Source organism: Athene noctua, chromosome 3 (assembly GCF_965140245.1).
Source record: "Athene noctua chromosome 3, bAthNoc1.hap1.1, whole genome shotgun sequence".
Classification (NCBI taxonomy): domain Eukaryota; kingdom Metazoa; phylum Chordata; class Aves; order Strigiformes; family Strigidae; genus Athene; species Athene noctua.
In genome coordinates, this window is record NC_134039.1 from 43,971,248 (window position 1) to 43,993,022 (window position 21,775).

General features: G+C 40.0%; 1 protein-coding gene and 1 long non-coding RNA gene across 12 annotated transcripts in view; one reads left to right on the forward strand and one right to left on the reverse strand.

Annotated features, from left to right (window-relative positions):
• Positions 1-3,225, reverse strand: part of SYT1 (synaptotagmin 1) — a 358,089-nt gene extending 354,864 nt beyond the window's left edge. For 6 of the 9 annotated variants that reach the window (XM_074902822.1, XM_074902821.1, XM_074902820.1 and 3 more), the window contains exon 1: positions 2,891-3,225. The gene's annotated coding sequence lies outside the window, so the exon portion shown is untranslated. Of the gene's footprint in view, positions 1-1,236; positions 1,436-2,890 lie in introns of those variants that run through there. The other 3 variants (XM_074902818.1, XM_074902814.1, XM_074902817.1) reach the window with 2 other exon arrangements.
• A 214-nt stretch (positions 3,226-3,439) lies between these two features.
• LOC141958646 (uncharacterized) lies at positions 3,440-21,520 on the forward strand. 3 transcript variants are annotated; one of them, XR_012633296.1, is made up of 5 exons: positions 3,440-3,793; positions 5,561-5,868; positions 6,501-7,727; positions 13,665-13,874; positions 20,363-21,520. It is a non-coding gene; the product is annotated as an uncharacterized LOC141958646 (long non-coding RNA). The 3 variants fall into 3 exon arrangements; XR_012633295.1 differs by having other exon boundaries at positions 7,597-7,727; XR_012633297.1 differs by lacking the exon at positions 6,501-7,727.
• Positions 21,521-21,775: the final 255 nt, after the last annotated feature.

Genomic DNA, 21,775 nt, shown 5'->3' on the forward strand with positions numbered 1-21,775 from the left:
ATAATAATTCCTTCATGCTTTTCTTCTGGATATGCAGAAAAATCTTCTTGTCCTTTTCAATTCTACTTCAAACTTTGATGTCTTTTCCACAGCAGGTAATATGAGGTAGCATGCACTCTTTATTCAGAATGCAGTTCCCAGTAAGAATTTCTGTGTGTTTAAATGTGTATATAAATATAAAACCACACACAATCGTATGTATCTTTAAAAGTGTAATCAGTCTGCTGAATGGACAAGAAAAGACTGTGATATACCAAGCAAGAGCTTCATTTTCATGTCAGGAAACATCAATTAACTGAGTTCTGTACAGCTGAGTGGCTTGAAAACTTCTGCCAAGACACTAAGCTGCTCCTTTTTACTTACTACAGCCAATCCTGCCAAAAAACCATAAAAATGGATTTTATGTTTCCAGTCTCTCTATGCTAGCTGGAAAAGTGTAAGGTTTTTTTTCCTAGGTTTCTGACAAACAGAACCTTCCCTTATCTCACACCTTCTCAACTACCACACTAACCAACGCTGAACATCATCTGAGCTCTAATTATAACTTAAATCAGATAGAAGAGAACATTTCAGATTGTAACACTGATGGGCGAGAAGCCCTTTAAAACCATAGATACAAAAGAGTGTTTGATTTAACAGAGAAGGCTATATCCCACTTGCGCTGCTATGGCATATGTGCTAAATTATTATTTTTCACATTTCTTCTGGGGAAGTGTTAGAACTGCACTGTTAGGCTGTGTGCTACCTCTTTAAATTCCAGTACCAATCCTTAAAATGGATTTAGCATCTTTTGCATCAAACATTAATAAGGCTCACTTAGGCACTCTTAATGTGAAGGAAAATTGGGCTTGGTATGAAATGGCTACACTGGAACATTTCATGCTTTTGCAAGTGCAGGAGTATGATTATTTCCTACAGCATGTCATTATCTTCTGCCCTGTGGTTCTTTTTTAAATTATCTTTTCTCACTCAAACTGCCTACACTATGTTTTTAAGCTATATAGTTTCAATTTATGAATTGCATGCATGCAAATTTTGAGCAACTATACCACAAGTCAAGTAATAGACCACATTAAAGCATATTCCCCTCAGACACTACTAATAGAACTACAATCCCAAAAAGCTTGTAAGAAAAAAAGAAAAAAACATATTTGACACTTAAGACATAAAATCAGGTCATTTGTTTCCAAGAGAGACAAGAAAATACTATTCTAGACACACGTGGAATCTCCTTACACTTTTCCTGAGCAGGTTTATTTCAACACGGCAGGAGATGTCATTTCATAACCTCACAAAGCAAATCAGTTTGCTGCTTAGCTGTCCTTGTACCCAAAAGCTCCCCCCTTCCCTTTTCAGGGTAATTCCTAAAACATTTGCTCATCCATAACTCTAGATGTCAACCCACAAGGGAAGAGAGTCTCCCCTTGGGTCCACAACTATCATCTTCGGTTTCTTAGGATGAAGTAACTCTCTCTGACAACAAAGCAGTTTAAACAGTGCGTAATAGATTAACACACAACACGGATGGCACACTGCATAGCCGCTCAAGAGGATCAATATCGCTGTTGCTGATTAGTAGTCTAGTTGTGGTCTACAACATGTATGTTTATCTAAAATTACTCTACTGACCTTTGTACAGAAAATATTATTTCAGAGACAGTGAAATATTATTGCACTATGGCAATCTGCATTGAGTTCACAATAATAAACACAGAGCTCCTTCACCTGCAAATGGCTATTAAATACAGAAAATAAGACTTGACATTCCCCAGACAATCAAAAGAAATTATTTATTTGGATGCTAACATCTGTCTCGAGATTGTAGCCAAGTGCTTTTCTGTGCTCATTTAGGACTCCACTTGGAAAGCTGTTCAGTTACATTTACCTAGAGATTTCTCTCTACCACTTCCCATCTGACAGAAATCACTCAGCTGGGTCTGATGAATAATAGCAAAAGGCAGCTTGTATCAGAAATGATTGAATTACACATTGTTGAAAGTGCCATAAAGGCTCATTCCAATGACTACATTTAATTTACTTAGTATAGTGATGACCAGAAGCTAGTAGTCGTTTGATATCTTTATTTCAGAAGACTGGAAACAAAAGAAATATTAACATTCTTTGCCACTTTCTCACTACTCTACCTGGTAGAGTTTGATAGGCAAAATTAACTTTTAAACAGAGCACTGATCCCCTACCCAAACCGTGTGCACATACGAACCACACACCGTAACACACCCGAAATCAAAGCAAGACAAGCAGTATTAAGATGAAGGAAATAATGTCCGAGGACACAAAATGAAATTGCATGGAAAGAAAATACATTAGCTTGATAGCCTTCTGAAGTCACGGAGGAAAGGCTCTTCACAAATTGATACACAAATGATGAGATGCTGGCGGCGGGCGGGTCAGCGCCGGGGGGCCAGGGCAGCACACCGCCGTGCCCCACCGCCGGGACATGCCTCCCCGCGGCGGGCGGGGCACCGTGGCGGCGGCGGCTGCCAGGTGAAACCGGGAGAAACAAGTTGGCCGGGCGGCCGCCTCGGCGCCAGCTCCAGGCAGAGGCGAGGACAGATAACGGGAGGGCGGACGGCGCCCGGGGCGGGGGGCGACGGCGGAGCACCGCGGCGGCAGGGGGCGTGGGCGCCCCCTTTGTCTGAGCCGCCCCCCCCCCCCCATCGCCGTAACCGCCCCCCCGCGCCGGGAGCGCCCCGGGGGCGGGCCCCCGCCCCCCCCGCAGCTGCGGGCAGAGCCGCCGGGCAGGCGGCGCCACCAGCCGCCCCCAGAGCATGTGCTCTGCCCCCCGCCCGGCGAGCCGCCCCCCCCCCCAACCCGCCCGAGGCGACACCGCCCGGGCGCGGCGGCGGGCGGCCCCGGAGCGCTGCCTTACCTGGCAACCGGGGCGGGCGCAGGCAGTTCGTCCTTCAGCCTCCCCCCGCGGCGGCACCACGCGCGCCCGGGCCCCTCCCGGGGCGAGGCTGTGGTGCACGGCGGGGCGCGCGGCGAAGCGCCCCCGCGCACGGCCAGGCAGGCTGCCCCGGCCCCCTGCGCTCGGCGGGCTGGCGGCGCGCCGGGCGGTAAGTTTCAGCGGCAGCCGCCGGCGGACAGGGCAAGGCGCGGCGAGGCGGCAGCGGAGGCGGCACGGGGGCTGCGCGGCGCCGGGAGCGCCGCCACACTGCAGCGTCTCCAGGAATCCCTCCCGTGAGAGGCAGCCCATCACCCCCGGCCCGCCGCCCTCATTGGCTGAGGGGAGGGGAGACGGGCTCCGGCAGCCAATCGCCCGGCGCCCAGCATGGGTGGAGCCGCCGCGCCGGCCTCGCCCATCCCGCGGCCGCGCGGTCCCTGTCCGCCCCGTCGGGCGGGGCCGGGCAGCGGCAGGCGACGGCGGGAGGGAGCGGGAGGAGGAGGAGGAGGAGGAGGAGGAGGAGGAGGAGGAGGAGGAGGAGGAGGAGAGCGGCGGCGAGGAGGGTATCCCCGCGTATGGGGGCCGGGGCCGCTGGGCGGCATGAGGCGCTGTGCTGCAGACCCAGCGGCCGTCGGGTGACCGGGGCGCCCCGGGCGGGGCGCGGCGCTGGCCCCAGCGCAGCGGGGAGCGGAGGCGGTGGCGGCGACCCCCGCCAGGCGCTGCTGCGGCCCCTGCCCCCCGGTACGCGGTACTTTTAGCGAGCCGGCGGGGGCGGCCCTCCCTCTGCGGCGGGCCCGTGGGCAGCCTGCCCCGGGCTGTCGCGACTGAGCGGTGAGTCGTAACGGGCGTCCGTGGCTTAGGCGAGAGCAGACCGTATCGTGTGTTGAGGTAAGGACATGCAAGGGTTAACTTAATTGCCTCGGTCCATCCACTGTGAACTGGAGCTTTGATTAACATTGGTCTGCAAAATGTAACTGTAACAAATTCAATTAAGAGAAGCACATTTCTTCAACTTTTAATTAGATCTACCCTATTTGTCTAATGTTTAATATAACATAAATAGCTGCTCGAGTTCCAGAGGGAAATGGAAATAGATTTAGATGTAAGCTTAGCTTTTAAAAACACAACAGACTAAAGTTCTTTGTTCCTCAGCATATATTATCGTTGTATTTATACCCTCAAAGACACAGGAGGAAAACGTTTTTATCTTCGAAACTGTAAAAATAATAGCGTGGTGTTTATGTAAGAGCCTCCCATAACCTTTAATTGGTCACAGGGTACCAAATCTACAGGTTCTAGCCCATGCTTGATGCACAGTCGTAGAGGATCCTACTGAATTACAGTTATTGTAAGAAAAAGTAATGTGTTCCACAACCATTTAGTTGGTTTCACACAGTATACGAGACTGAGTTACCTAAATTACACCTTAATATGATAAATAACAAATGTTGACTGAGAGAGGAGTCCCTATGCCATCGTTAGCAGGTAACTGAGCAAGTAAAGAAGCTCCCAGGCATATTTCAGAAGTGACTTGCTATGTCTTCAACAGAAAATCATCCTGCCCACCCATACTTCTGTGCTGGTATTTGCTTTTCAAATCACGGCCCTTTTCCAGTTCAGTTCAAATAACATTTTCTGATTGCATTGTTGCTAGATGTGTTCTTACGTCTGTTAGTCGCAATATAAGTTTTTCTTATATGGGCACATTAGGTCACGTGAGGGAAAAGGAAAGCAAATATCAGCTCTTGCTGGAAAGGAGGAGCCACCATAATTTAAACTGAATATGCAGAAGTGATCAACTGTGCCAAGATTACCCTGTATGATTTAAAAAACATGGCTGTTTTCTCTCTCCTAATACAATAGATAACAAGGACTATTTTCTCTAGGATCATTTATCTGGTCAGTTTAAAAACCCACACATTTCAATGCTAATAATTATGAGGACTTGATGCTGTGTTCCCAACAGCCACACAGCCAGAAGTCTGTGGGAGTCTGGCATTCACAAGGCATAACACATCAAACCCTGTCTTAGTATTTGAGCAAAGACAAGATTCATCATTTAAGCCCAATTGCCCTCTCTTAGTGTATAGATAGTAAGGAACAGAAATGCTGTCTAGCAGTAGCCCTGAAGAGTATACCATCACTTTCTCTCTCCCTGACTGTGGTAGTCCATACATAGCTACTCTGCTAGATTTAAAAAAAAAAAAAATTAAGGACGGGGCTGGGAGTGTGGTGGAAGAGATTTTACCTAATCTTTTCTAAACTTAGTAGTTTGCAATGGAAAAATTTCTGCAAAAACTTCATTCCTTATAGCACACATGATTGCTTCAGTTCCTTTTCAGTTCCTTGCAGGCCCAAAAGCTTATTCCTCCAGAAAGAGGTCTCCTGTCCTATGAGAAAATTTTATTTCACTACTGCATCCACGAGGAGATGGGTAATTACTGGCCAGTCATGGTGGTTAATTAAACCAAAGGAAGGTGTTAAATGTGAGGGATGGCATACGTGTCCTGAATGGACAGGGATGTTCTAGAAGAGCTCAGGAGCCATTTGATGAATGCTTGGGGTGCTAGCCAAATGCTAGTCACTAAACTCACAATTTTGATCTGAAATAGATCATTGCATTTATTATTATTATTACTGTTATGTCTTCCACAGTTGTGTTCAGGGAAGAAGAAGGTGCTCTATCATGAGAAATAAAGAAGAAATGTGCAAAGCCAGAAGAAATGTCGTTCTAAACCTGAGAACTGTTTTGGTTTGTTTTTTAATGTGCATTAGTGCGTCAAAAGGGAATTTTAAACAGTGTCTACCATTCAGAAGTTCCATCAGGTATCCTGCTAAGTACAAGTGAAGAACTAGACTCTGTTATATCCTTCATATCCTTTGCTTTTAATTTAGACTTTGACTGAGCCAGAGGTACAGGAGCATCTGGGAAGAATCTGAATAAAAAAGCAAGACCAGAAACGGTACAATGTTTGTCTTTGCCATTTTTGGTTTTTACTCTCTGTATACTATAGCTTCAAGATAAAACCTCAAGATTAGAAAGCAATATGAGCCATAAAAACTAGGTTTTGAAAGTAAAAGACTCCTGCTTGCTCGATAAAGAAGGGGAAAGCCTGGGCCAAAGCCAATGAAACCAAAATATTCTCAGGGCTGTCCTTGAAAGTTTTATGGCATATAAAGAGCAGATACTAGAATGATAGTCACTGAACTGAGGCAAATTCAGGAGCAACAGAAGTCGTAGCACATAAAAAACAGCGGTCAAGGCTCTGGCTTTGGGCTGGAGCTGCCATTGGTTTTCTTTTGTACATCAACCTTTTTGTGACCAAGTATCACAACTGCCGCCATTATATGTACAAGATGGGAAGTTAGGTAAATCATGAGGGCAAATCAGTGAGGGAGTAAATTATAATGGTGGCATGTCATTTTACTTACCAGGCAGAGTATAGAATGCTAAACTAACAGGTATTGAACTGTGACTGTCATGATGAAATTATTCGCTGCCCTTGTGTACCCATTTTTAACAGAAAGTTGCTTTTACTTTATTCTTCATTATCATGTTATATTTTTCCTTCATTTTGGTCTTTTCTATCCTCAGGTTACTCATTTTGAGATTTGTTTATATGCCTGAAGATAAAGGAATTGGCTTTTGATTAGGGAAAAGGGACAGCTTTTCAAATGAAGTTCCAATTGCATGAGTTCAAGCACACATTTTGGAAACTTCTTCAAATAACTGAAATTCCTGCTCTCAGCTGCTTTTTTTCCCAGTTGACTGGGAATCCAAGGGCTGGTGTGCACAGCTGAAAATTAAAGTCTTGGAATCCCATTTTAGTGCCCTATTATCCCACTCTTGGTTTCAGTGAAGTTTCCGTAGTATATACCAGGTGATGATGATGTATTTAGAAGGCACATTCTTAGCCAGGAAGCTGATTCTGCATCAGAACATGAAAGATATGTAAGCAAAGTGAGAAACCGAAGTCCCAAAAGTGAGAATTAACCTTCAGTAAAATTAATAAATACTGGAGTAACTATTCAGCTGTACACAGTTAACATCACATGAAGTCTTTGAAGATGATTTTTGGAGCAATGTGTGAGATTGTGAGTTGGATAGAGGGAGTGGAGAACAAGTGTTTGGATTTTGTTTTGGTTTTAATTCTAGCTAAAAATCAAAGGGTAAAATCAAAGAACTTGTTAGTCCACTGACTGATGTTTGTCTCAGTGTGTCATTTGATTTCATTGTTATCTTCTGTTTGATCTGTATACATCTGCCGCTGATTCTAAGTTTAGGCAGAGATGGTCTCTTTTAATCTGCATTTGTGTAGCAGCTAACACAGAGAGCTCTTGCTCTGTGCCCGGAGCTCCTGGACGCTGTTGCAGCGTAAATGAAAATGAAAAGGGAAATACTCTTTCACGAGGGAGTGTTCAAGCGTCGTCAAACCAACCTGCATATACTTTGCACAGATGGCAGCTGTGTAATGCAAGGACACATCTAAGTCAGTGTCAGTCTGTTCCCCTGTAGATGGTGCCCCTAGTTCAGGGATTCTCTCTTGGGTTGACAAATCTGCATCCCTAATCTTCCTCCCCACTTTGAACATCAGTTTTCACTAAAGTGGTGCTCAGGGTAGACTCCAGAAAAAAATGTGTTTTCGGTGGGAGTAGGACAAACTGGACTGAAGTCCTGGCTTTCTTTTCAGGATGAATCTACTATATAAAATGACAAGCTACTGAACCGTCAGCTTCCAGACCGCCCAGATATTATCAGTCTCCAATCTTACCTTCTGGTGTTAGACGTTATGGCTTCCCCATGTAAAATTTCTAATCACTGGTGAGCATATGCATCATATGGATGACTGTGTAATAAAAAGGAATGTGAAGTGGGATTTCTAATTTAATTTTGTGGAGCTGACCTTCACAAAGTGCAAAGAAGACCTGTGTAATGGCAGTCAGTGTTCCCTCTGAGAACAGGGACTGTACTTAAACAAGGACTTTCCAAATGGATATGCATGATTGCCACAATGTGCATAAGAGAAGACATTCCATTGTCTCCAATATAAAATAGGGGTAACTTCGGAGAGACTCGAATGAATTGCTTGTTAAGTGCAAAATATGCTTATATTTACACTAACTTGAGAGTGGAGTCAGGGCGAATAACATATGTATTAGAATATAGCACTGAAGTGTTAGGTAAAACCTTATGGCTTCAGGCTACCTGAATTTCATGTCACTAGTTTGAGATCTCCACAAAGCCTTCACCGTGAAGCAGACATATAACAAAGATCCCTCAGAAAGCCAGCCCAGCCATGAAGCTTGGCAAGTTCTACCATCTAACTATGCAGAGCAGGCCAAGAACATCCCTGTGAAGAAAAAAATGGGATGGTGTTACTCAGGTAAAAAAGTAGTTAATGTATTTTAAATTTCAGAAAATACTTCTGAATATCAGTAGCCTGATAAATAATTCTAAAGGAAGTTTATTTTTATTTAGCTCACATGATCATTGCATTCAAATGGCACAGTGAAATTACCCTAGTATTTATATTTAAAATGCCAAACCATAGGAGTGTCAGGATTTTTTTTACAGTAGTCACCGTTTCATAATATTTTCTGTCCTTTTTTTAAAATGTATTTACTTTCCTACAGAAATGTAGTCACTGTACAATTCTGATGTTTAGAATACTGTTGGGTTTAAAAGCTTGCAAAACACGTGGCTAAATGAACTGGAAATTACATATCATTAATATAATTAGGAGAAAAGATTTTTTAATTTTGATTTCTTCACAGCTGTGTTTTAGCCAGTATGCAATATGATGTTACCTCTGGCAATTCTGTCAGCAGCACCATTTTGTTTGCAAACTAAAAGGTGTGTTTTGTTACCTGCTTTGCTTTTTCTATAGCATATGCCATAGCCTTCAGATTACATGACTGTAAGAAGGGAATAGAGCTCTCTGACTATAACAGTGTTGTTAAGGTGATAAGGTCAATGGTAATGTCTGTTCTGCAAACCTTGATAGATATTTATCCAAGTCAAAGCTGAAATTTTAATCATTAAAATATGTTAATGTAAAAAATACATTTCTTGTTTTTTAAAAACTTAAGCAAAGAAAAAGTCCTACCCAGTGAACCTAATTCTCCTTAAAGTTCACAGATATAAGTCTGTAGTATAGACCTGCTGTCTTAAAAGCCCAGTTTCTATGACTATGACTCTATGTGACTTCTATAAATCAAGCTATCTGAGAGACCTAAAGAAGTTAATGTAGCAATGCTTTAATTCAAGCCCTGTGTTTAAATATGAAGTTTTAAGGGAACAGAGACTCCAGCTGCACACTGGGGACATAATTTCTTCCTTACTCAGTAGATCTTAGTCTGGGGCAAGATCATCTTCCCTAGCTGCTCATAAATCTGTGAATGAGAATCCCCTATCACCTTCCTAGATTTTTGCTTTTGACTCCTTTAGTTTCCAATCCTCTTACCTCCCTTCTTCTCTTTCCTTCCTGTTCATCTGGGAATATATTTTGTGATAACATTGCCAATCCTAAGTGAGAAATTATCCGGACATTCACAATCATCCTCTTCAGCCTTGACATTAGACCTGGTTCTGCAAGCATCAGGATTGGTCCTTTTCTCTTAGGGATGGAGGTAAAGTCTGTAATCACAGTTATGACTGACAATGAAGTACAGTAATAGATTGTTCCCTGCTGAGAATGGAAAACTCACTAAGTCATTGGTTTGTTGTTAATTCTTGTTTGTATGTGAACAGAAGTATCTAGTCAGGACCATTATTTAATGGCTAGAAGAAAAAAAATTTTAAAATAAAAGAATACAACCAGACTAAAAAGCAATTTATTATGGAGATAATAAAGTATAAAGATTCTCATCACTTGAAGCTCATCCTTGCCCACACTGAAATCCGACTAAGAGTTTGCTAATTTAAGCTCAGTAATTTGATCCTAGGGAAAAGTTCAGCCCAGAGGAGTGTTCAGTACTAATTAGTTTAAGGATTTTGGCCAATATCTTCTTGTCCTTAAGTGTGGATTTTCAAAGAAGTGGTGATTTCATATGGTCTTTGATGTTGGAACTCTAAATTAAAATGTTCTTTCTAAAGATGAGAGCCTAGATTAAGTTACTCTGAGATTTACAGTGGACTAGTTCATGCCTTAACTTTCTTCTTTCTGCTGGAATCTATGACCCACACTTTCCCCCACCCCCATAATCACAGAAAGGCATTATCATCATTATTCCTTCATAAATACTAAAGTATCTGCAGAATAACCTCAGGGATTTATTAGAACAACAGTCATTCCTCCTAAGTTTAAAAAGGCCTGTTCAATGCTAAGTTTTTTTTATTAACTTCAGATTGGCTTTCTCTCTGAAAGTTATTAAGCTTTTTTATCTCTGACCAAATAGATTTTTTTTAAGGAAGCTGGTCATGCCATTTTTGTTTTACAGGGGTTCATAAAAATGTCTGTGTTTGACTTCTTCCAAAAGATTTATAATAGTTTGCCTTCCCTTGTACTCTAATTTGAATAGAACTTGTTTGATTTTTCCTGCAGTCACTTCTCCTAAAGAAACCTTGACAGTTTTCTTTGAGGAAAAAAAGGTTATTTGTTGAAGTTATTTACAGTTTAATTGCCAGTTTAATTACAATCTAATGTCTCATTTACTGTGACACATTCTAGTCTGCAGGCTGCGCTGCAGTAGATTGCAGGAGTCACAATGGCAGTAGATTCACCTGTGTCTGGAGTTGGGCAACCTTGTGCTGTTGTCAGCAGACCTACCCTGAAAAACACACTGACCCTCTAGTGACAATCAGAACATGAAAAATGTTCTGACCAAACATATTGTGGGTATTTCAATACTGTTGTGGTTTTGCACTCGCAGTTTTTGCCACTGACTAATAGTCCACTGACTTTCTGTACTGCCTGTATGCTGGTGAACATATGCAGGGACTATCCTAGAAAAGGCATCTCGTAGCATGAGTACAGGGACTAGCTGATGCTTTTGGCATGTTTTGGCTATCTTCACTATGGATGCTATCATACCACATCTGACCCGCTTATAGTCCTCCAGAAGATCCCAGCAATCTGTGTACCCTTATGGAAGGACCTCTAACCCTCACTGACATACTACAAAGAGCTGTATTTGTAGTATACAGAGAATCCATTTGAGCTTCTGTTCCTATTTCTGGTGCTGGTTAGAGAGCTATGTGAGAAAAAAGATTTGATACATTCAGGTGCTAAACTTCATAGTCATGAAGGTTTGATGCTAATAACATGTAGTCATGGATTTATAAAATAACTTCAGTTGGAAGGGACATTTAGGGGTCATCTGCTCCAACCACAAGCTCAAAGCAGATTCAGAGAAAACAGGTTCCTCAGGGCTTTGTTCAGTCAAGTTCCAACTGTTGTGAAGGTTCTGTAGCCATCTAGGTGGCCCTCCACTGGCCACACTCTAGGGTGTCGTTCTCTTCCTTATACTGCAGTGCTCAAAACTGACATAACACTCTGGATATGGTCTTACAAGTGCTGAACAGAAAGGAAAGATTTCTTCCCTTGACCTCCTGGCGCTTTTTTTTTTTTTTTTTCTGATATAGCCAAGGATGTAGTTGGTCTTTGCTGCAACAACTCACAGCTGATTCATGTTCATGGTTCAGTCACAGCTATATATTGAAGAACTGAAAAGCTGTGCATGTGTGTGCCCATCCTTGATGAGGACCAACCAAAACTGGGAAGCTTCCCATACCTGCTTCACGAAACCGGTGGCAGGAAGGCCATGAGCCAATTTCTGAGGGGCCACAACCATCCCTCCTGTTATAGAGCTGTATCTCCTAGGGTGGTGATCAGCTGGCTATATGAACACCATTTATGACTCCGAAAAGTTGGGAAAGCTGTGTAGTGCCTGGCACTGGAGGAGTATAGGGATTCCTCTCAAGCCATTCAGTTACAGACTACATACCAGAGGTCTGTGTGCATCTCTATGATCTTAACAGAAGATTCTCCTAGCTCACACGAATGACTAAGGTGGAAGGGGTAATGACTTTCTTAAATCAGGAGCTTCAGAGGAGTATGCCAAACACTGGGAAAATGTGGTTATTCTTGTCCTGAAATTCACTGTCATCCTGAAAACTTGCTTTCAGCTGTTCCAGGCTTGGAGAGGGATGTTGTTCCACTAGCTGGAATTAATTTAATTTGTTCAAAGTTTCCAGACAACAAAGGCTAGACTGCACTCAGATGTACCTATGGCCCAGTCTACCCTGACGGAAGGTTAGGACTTGCTTAACAGATTCTGGCCTGGTTCTCTTGGTGGAGAGAATGACCACTCAGAGGCGGGATGTCTGCACAGGAGATTCAGATTGCCTGTGATGCACTGTGGGCTTTGGGAAGCAGAAAGCACCCCTGTGTTTGGGACAATTACAGCATGTGTTTGAAACATCTATTGAGTGTCAATAAATGCAGAATAATGGATCTACAATGATCTATAACTACTAAGATTTTGTAATGAGGGAAAACCAATGTGGGATACAATGTACCTTGACTGCAGCAATGTGGATGAAACTGGTGCACACACCTTGGATAGGAACTTCAGTGTGCATCAAGGTGCTGCTTCCAAAGACAGTACAGATTTAGTACCTTTGCAAAGAATAGGTAGTATATATCTGCAACTCCTGATGTACATCTAGATTTATACTTAGGCTTTTCATGTTCATTAATATAATCCAACCTTAGAGTAGATATCTTAGCACCTTTTCCTTGCTTACTCTTTCTACCTTCTCATCATACATTGGAAACATCCTTTCCAAGCTGTCATGTACAGTTTCATACTGAGATGGCAGGATGGCACCTATATTTTCTACAATGAAGTGTTATCATCTCTATGCTGTCTGGTATGTCTACTACAGCAGTAGTAAAGCTAGTATACAGGAGTAAAGCTAGTATAGCAGTAGTAAAAATAAAGTAGCAAATTAATATAAAAGTGAAATAAAAGTATATTTTGTAAAAGAAAACAAAAATAGTATATAAAGCAAAATAAAATAAAGTAGCAAAGCTAGATAACAATAATAGTATAGTATAAATTATATATACTATAGAAGTATAATACAAAGTAAATTAAATGGTAAGGCTAGTATAGCAGTAGTAAAGCTAGTATAGCAATCAAGAGACTCTTCTCTTGGTGTGGAGAACATACCGTGGGTTTAAAGTTTGTTTTGGAATTGGGGTTGATGAAAAAGGCTTTTTCCAATATTGTTCTTTTTAACTTCAAGGGGTTGCTGGAATACCCTGTAGCATCCTTAAAAATGCAAGAGTCTTTCCCTTTCTAGAACTGCATTTTTAATACAATTTCAGTAACAGTTCATTCTATAGTACTTTTCCTCTACAAAATTGTGTATATTATTCTGATTAAAAATATATATCAGATGCATTCTCCCATGATAGAAAGTACAGCAAATCTTGGCCTTCAGGTCATACCACTTGAGCCAGAGTTGGAGAGTCGCCTGAATTAGAATTCTCCTAATAAACCCGAGAGAAGTGAGTAATACCATGATGAACATAATCTCTGCAACTCTTACTGGAACTATCTGAGATCAAATATTATTGCTACTCATCATCAATATCTTCTGCCTCAGGATATTGTTTCTAAGGTGATTTTCTCATCAGTATTTTTTTTTCATTTCAAAAGTCTTATCTTGACTTCTTTATCCATGCCATAATATTTATAATGTTATACACAGGAACTGTAATTAAACCTTTTCTTTGCTCTGTTCCTTCAGCCTCTAATGCATTGTATAATGTTATAATCTTAAAGTAGAAGAGTGAGAGACTTCTGGGAAGGTTTCCATGATTTGAATCATTTAATCAATTGCACTGACACACAACTATGCTGATAATGGCGTACCAAGATCTCTCTGCAGATACTGTGGGAATCTGGGACTTCTTGGACTTAGAATTTGTGAAATGGAGCTCTTGGTGAAAGAAACCAGGTAATCTGAAGTCTGAGGATGCTTATGACCAGTTCTCTTTCCACTTCTCCATAACTGAACCCATAATTAGTATGTAGATGTGGGTGTTATCATTTAAATGAAGGTAATTCAGATATTTTCTGGCTTTTGCTCTTCATAATGTAAGAGATATGTTCAGCTGTGGAAGTACAGAGGGCTTTTTGTTGTATTTTGTTTTTTTTTTTTTAAATTTCATTTTCATGTCTTTTTTGTATTTAACTTTTATTATTTTGCTCCTAGTTCTCTAAAGTTCTTCCTCCATCTTTCCTTCCCTAAGACCATGTGTAGTATTTAAATTACATTTGAACTAGGCTTCCTGTATGTGATTCACTCTATACAGATTGCATTATTTAGCCTAAATTTTCCATTACTAAACTTCTTAAAAACCCATTGCTTACAAGATGACTGACAGTTTTGGGACATGTTCTTATTGTTTACCATTTGGAAATTTTAATGGTCTCAATGAGAGTTTAATAGACCCTACACTTCTCCAATTAGAACTGATTTAAGAGTGTGAAGCTAGTTTGATCTTTGACTATCCTAACTTCTCAAATTCAAACCTTTTAGTTAAATGCCTTAATTGGCTTTTGGTTCTATATATATTCACTTGATGGCATTGACCCCAAGAATGTTGGCCCTTCACTTGAACATCTTATACTAGCAGCCTAATTTAATGTCAGCCTATATGGCTATGCAGAAACTGCTGAATCTCAGGCTCCTTTTTAGAAATTACCTTTATATTTTTTAGTATCCCCTTGACAGATACCTGTTAACACATCAGTCAGCTTTGACCAATGCTTATATTAAAAATAGAATAAAATTTGCTTTAAAGTAAATTTACTGCTTTTTCTTAAAATCCAAAGAAGCTCAGATGTAGATGGGCACAAAACCACTGCTTGTAGCAGCAAAAAGCTCTATGTTTCTAAAAATGGTTTCACTTGTTTTCACATTTTAAGGATTCAGGTTGGCTGTTACCTTGGCAGAATCAGTTTGCTGTTAAAACTAAGAGTTGGAACCTGTGTTCTAAACACAGAGGAGATGTAAGTTTAGAAGAAGATCATCATGCAATGAGAAACAGAGCCACAGTTTTACACAGGATCAAATTTACCTAAGAATAGAGATCCACAGTGTTCTCACTGATGCTTAATCTCTAGTTAATTGAAGAAAGATAGTTGATCAGAAAAGGCAGATTCCCAGTGAAACTGTACTGGAAATAAAAGATGGCAGGGAAGTGGAGGAAGGCACTGAAGATGCTGCAGATTCACATTTCCATACTATGTCTGTGCCAGGGTGCTTTGACTAGCACAGTTTTGTCAAGGTTGGGTTCGTAGGGTATAGGCAGAGCTTCAGGCGATACACCATTCTGCTGCTTCTGGGCTTGGGAGAATAAACCTAACCCCACTCCATCATCTAGTGTCTTGGGTAAGAGGCATAGAGATCACATTCACATCAGGGCTGTGCCCTCCTCAGTCAGTATCTGCTGTAATAGATAACATGAATATCAATCAGAAAAGCTTCAGTTTTAAAAACCAATTTGCAGCTGTCAGTAGCTTCTAGGTTGGGCTAGAACCACATAACATCCTGCTCATACACTCTCAGATGTTTTCTGTTATTAAAATGCCAGTCATATCACTAGAACATGTTTAGCATAACTGTTTTGCATTGGCATCCATATATTTCTGCTATTTGTTCTGCATGTCCCCCTCTCTCTGATTCCACCATGATTTCAGTCTTCTACATTTTTGTTTTTCAATAATTCATACCTTGTAGTTTAAAAGTCAGTCTGCTTATCTTTTAAAACAGATCTTTCTCTTTCAAATCAGAAGAAGAAATGGCAGAATGAATGTAACATAGCTGGGGTTTAGGTAATTGGATATATCTTTACAGAATTCTGATGCTCTCTTTTTCACAGTCAAAATTTTAAGCCAGTTTAATAATGACTGTCCCCCAAAACATGCATGCTGTCACTGCAGAAAATAAGTTGTTTGTAAACAAGTTATGTGGAATTATGCAACATGACATGAGTCATGCAGTTTAAACTACATTCCAAATTAAAATTAACATACCACATTTCATTTACTTGTCATATTTCAAATACACAGTTTTTAAAAAATGGTATGCATTGGTACTGTCATTTACCCATAGTAAAAAAAACAAATGGAAATAAAAATTATTCTTCAGTCAACTCAGTTTCTCTTGACATTGAGCATTCTTCACAGTTCTACTCTGAGGCTCAGGATTTCATGAACATTTCAGATTTATTTTTTACTTGCTTTACATTTGTGACTAGCTTAAAAACATTATGCAGTTTAGCTTGAAAAAACCCAGCACCCAAGTGTCAAATAACACTGGAGCAAGTATGATCCACAAATTCATGTGTTTTTTTAAATTTCATTTTCAGGACAGTCTTTTGGGATTTAGGGTTCGATATCTTTTGTTTGAATAGTTGCAGTTGGCAATACTAAAGATCATCAAATCCCTTGCAATCCAGTCACAATGCCAGTATGCAGGAATTTACATTTACTGAACTCTTCATAAGTCATTATTAGAAAGGAAAGATGAACAAAAAGTCATTTGACCTTATATGATCACTCCAAAGACACAGACTACCTTTTTCCTGCTGTCATACTCATTATTTTAAGGTAAACACCGAACAGCCAGTATTCTTAGATCCTTGGTAAAAGCTACAACAGCTTCTAAAGAAAAGAGAGGACCAGTTGTAAATAGTAGCAGTACTATCATCTTCCTTGAACAGTCAGAAAACTTTATCTCTTCTCAAAATACTTTGCTGTACAGGTAAAACTAATAGTACAGAACAGGTACCTCGGATTGAATCACTGTCTAAAACCAAATAAGAGAATTTCATATAATAATCATCAGGATGACTACGTATATTCTGGAAATTTCCTAGGAAACCTTGTCAGGTGACATCCTCTGTGGTAGCATCATCTCACTAATGTGCACTAAATTTGCTTAGGTGCAACAGCTTCTTTGTGTACTTTAATAGTTTGGCATGAACATGCAACACATTCTGACATATGCTGAACTGATGGGATTGCTTTATATGAAGAGATAAATTTTCCAACTCAGCTGCACACCAGAAGGCCCAGTTTTATGTTTCTGTCAACTGCTTTAACATAAGATTTTCTTCTATACCTTTTCTGTTCCATCTCAGTAAATGTGTCTGCTTTCTGGGGATTTAGAACTGCAGAGCTTTTCCTGGTTTAAGATTTTCTTTATTGGTTCAATGACCTGATCCTATGCCTCTAACTGTTTGGGTTATCATCATATTAATTCGGGCTAGAATTCATACACTTCTAAGGAGTCTGCACAGGATCTGGAAAAAACGGTTGACAAGACCATAGGTGTTTTCATATCCTTGGGCTTGCATATAACGGTTCTTGACCTCTTGGCCTTTGTGATTCCTATGCAATCATTTCACTTTGCCACAAGTTTTCTGGGAGTTGAACTGGACTCTACACATCTCCTAGTAATACAAGAATCTTTCACACTTGTTCTGCGGTGGTCATGTAGATCACATCACTATTTGCACTTGAAGTGGGATGTGGCTCCAGTCCTGCAGACTTTACAAGAAGCCAGTTTGACACCAAAGTCATAAGATCTCAGAGCTGGAAGACAGGCAAGTTTAGACATTTAGACTATTTTGTATCTGAATAAAGTGGGAGAGATGAAGAAAACAGTAATATTTTTCAGTGTTGGCCTCCTTCGCTCTAACTGAATTGTATTTCCTCATGTTTAACAAATTTAACCTCTTTATCTTGGAGACTACTGGAATGCTGATTTCTCCTCTCAAATCAGGTGATTTGCTCAAAAGATTAACTCCATTACTCTTAGGAAAACAAATGCATCAGCACATATGCTCAAAGGAACAAAGCAAGAGGTTTGTCTCCTTGGTGGATGATTTTGAAACTTCTGGACAAAACAATGACAGTGCAATAAAAAAGAATCCTGCTCTACCTGAAGGCAGTATAGAAAGCAAAAGGGTGCTTATATAAATAAACTGTACTTCAGAAAATGTAAAAAGGAAAAGGTGAGGAAAAAGGCAGAAGAGAAATCTTTGCTGGCTAAAATAAGCATCAAGCGTCTTGATCCTAAACTGGGCTCTGACAGTTTTCTGCCTATAAATGCAGCTTTCTGGATTCAAACCTGACTTTGATAACTCAGTGAATTAATAAATAGCTCATTCTCTTATCTGGTGGTCCCTGGTGAGCAGTATGGCCTTGTAACTGTAAGCAGGACAGACATCCAACCAGGACTGCTTTGGAGATATTTTTAAAAGAGAAGACAAGTTTTTGTTTTCCTTCCAAATAGTACTTTATTTTGGCTTATCTACCTTTTTCTCTGATCCCCTGCCATTCTCTTCTTTTACCCTTCCCATTTGTCTTCTTTTACCCTTCCATTTATCATCTTTTAAATAATCTTTCTCTCGTGTAGCTCCCCAAAATATTCTTGATTCATTGATGTTGGCAGAAAATGCTGATCTGTTTTAAATCAAATTCTATAGGAATATATTTGTTTCAATGAAACTACAGCTGAAAGCAATTATGGGCTCCAATTTGGAATCCTTGTAACAAAACTAAAATTAAAAAAAAACAGGAGCTCTTCTAGCTTCTAGGTTTTAAGTTGGTCGCTCTTGCTTGGGGATTGAGGGCTGCAAGTTCAAGTCCCTGTTCCATCCAATTTGGAACTGGAATTGGAACTGAAAATTGGATCTGGGTCATCTGCATTTCAGGCAAGTGTCCTGCTCAGCAAGCCAAAAAGTCAGCATCTCTTTCGCAACAAACATTTTTCATTTAAACAAATCTTGAATGGGAGGGATTCAGCTTCTTCCCACTATGCAGAGGAGGCACTCGTACCTGGCCCCCCATGTTCCTCTGCCTGTCCTAAGCCATGTGGCAGTTCCAGGAGCAGACTTTTAGTTTCAATAGACCCATTCCTTTCTAGTAAGTGAATAACATCAAAAGCCTTGCTAAACAGGATTTTTATACTCCAGCTGGCACTTCTATGAAGCTCTGAGCTGTCACTCACCCTGGCACTGCAGAGATGTTCTGTCTGGTCCCAGAGATGGAGCCAAAAAACATGGAGAGGGAACTGGGGAGATGCAGGCTCCCCACTCCCCCTTGACACCTACCCTAATCATAGCCCCACCCTCCATTCCCAGGTTCAAGGCTGGAAAATAGAGGCGGGGCTTGTCCCCAGGTAACAGGGCCAGCAGAACTTAACTTAAGCAGTTTTTATTTTCTTAAGGAGAAAGGCTGGCAAATGGAAATTTAGAACTTTGTCATCTATTTGAAATATTGAACTCGTGTTTACTTCATTCTCTCCCTGGATTTACAAGTGTGAGCTATTTTAATCCAAACTAAAATTAAAAGCACAGGCAAACTGGCACATGTGGTAACCAGCTTCTTCCTATCGCATATAGGGCTATTATGAAGGCCTATTTTAACTTTCCATTTTCTCCCAAAAGACATGTTAAAACTCAGTTTTTAAGAGGTTTACAGTATAATCAAACCAGCTCAGCACAGCAGGCATTCGCATCTTTTTCTCATATTATTATAAAGTCTGCTTTCAAGTGTGTTTGTGCCCCATTGCATTTTGGGAATTCTGGAGATTATAAATAAAAGCATCTTCTTTGCTTGAAAGAACCTCCTGGCAGGTTCTTTCAACAAAAGCTTCTCTGCACAACATTAGAGAATGCAGTGTAAAGTTCACTGTTATAGGAAAAATGTTCCTCCCACTTATCAAAGAATTATTTTAGGCACATTAGTGTAAGACATACCTTTAAAAGGTTGACTGTTTAAAAAGCACAACAAAATCCTTTGTCTTCTTGATGTATATGTTTGCTTTGCCACTTCCAGGCTATAACTTCATTGCTTTGTTGCTTGTTTGCTTATTGCATGTGTTTTCTAAACGCACACAGATCAGCCTGCAAACACCATTTATTCACATATGGGCATGACCTTATCACAACGTGCCAGATGGATATAGACAGGTAGCAAGAGAGCTATGTGAAAAATAGAGATTTTCATTTGCACTTTCTGACAAATCTTTCTGAGAGATGGGAAGGGATTTGCTTAGTCCTTCTTCAGTGAAGGCTGGATTCGTACTCTCAAGCAAGTCCAATGGGAAATTCATATTAGGTCTGCCAGATTTGTCTGTTGTGTGAAATGACAGATTTGTATGCAAATAAAACCATTAGGATTTCTGAGAAAATACTGGTGATTCAAGTCATTTAGTAAAAAGAAAAGTTTTAATCTAACCTTGAGATGTTATACAATGCTTTGTGGAGCGTTGGTTATATAGTACTCAGAGAGTTCCAGAAAAAGGTCCACCCAAATGTAAGAGATAATGACATATTCAAAATGTCAGCTAACTGGTTATACAAGCTGCTTTTATCTGAGGTTTTTAAATGTATGACAGGTGTCTTCTCTCCCACATTTCCACATCAGAATGAAGAAGATCAGAAGAGAAAATGGGAATTAATCATAATTGCTGCTGAAATGAGAAGATGATGACCAACACCTTCTTCATTGATGTGAACAACAATAATGTTTTCCATGGATAAAATATGTACTTTCAGGAATATGGCTCACAAATAGAAAATCAATAAGGAGAAAGTTCAACTTCTGTTGCCTGTGTACTAAATGTTTGCTGACCAAAATAAGAGCTTAATAGGCAGATCTGTGATCTATTGAGTTTTGCAATACTTTGCAGTTTGAATCTGGTGTAGAAGTAGCCCAGCTGGAATTGAGACTTACTATACACACCCACTGTGTAGTTTCACAAACTAACAAGAGAAAATGAGGTTTTTTTAAAAAATATAGGGAATGCTAGTTTATGAAAAGAATGTTTCTTCCTCTGAAGAAATGGGCTCCCAGTTATTTTAAGAGCTGGTTTCAGCAGGAAATTCAGCACATCACATGCATCAGCAGGGAAGAAAAAACATGACCATGGCTGGTTTTGTACACAGATATTTATAAAGAACATCTTCTTAAAGAGTTTGACCCACAGGATGAAAATGTAAGATTTTCGGTTAGCCACATCTTAATTCATTAAATATTTGTCTTTACTCCTGCTGTAGAAATGCATGTTCATGTTTTAGCTCTCACCAAATGCCATTGAATTAAATTAAAAATATATAGGCTGTTATTTTTCAGAATCAGTGACTTCATAGAACATTACAACAGGAACTCAAAGAACCCATTGCATTCAGTTTTAATTTTATAATATTCTGGATAATAATGTCTATTAAAACATCCATTAAAAGACCATCATGCTAATTTAACTGGGAACATATAATAGATGCCATTGGAATGCTTCCATTAAATTAATGCTAGATACTTAATGTATTAAATAGATGTTGTTATTAACAATATCTTAAATGGATGCTGTTATTAAAAAGAGCAATGCAGCATTAATTAAAAACAAGCTAGGACTTCACTGACAAAAGAAAAACTTACCTAACAGACACCAAAATGTTAGCAGTAACAAAATATTTTCTTCTTTGGTTCACTATCTTCTACATTCCACCATTATTTCCCCTTTAGTATAATGACCTCAACTGTGCTATGTAATCACATGAAATGCGAAATGGATATAAAATATATGCTACCACAGTGATAGAATGCTGCTTAGTTTCTTTCTCTTTCTTTTTATTTTTAAATGAGTAAATTCAAATGTTAAAAGAATGAAAAAAGTATATATATCCAAGTTTTATTTGATGCTAATTTCTGTGTATTTGTTGACATAAATATAATTATCAAGACTTTTTCTCATTCTATCTAATTCATATATCCTATAAGGTTATAAAGCTAATGAAAAGCAAGAACTGGTCATATTTGAATGATGATGTTTGACTGCTG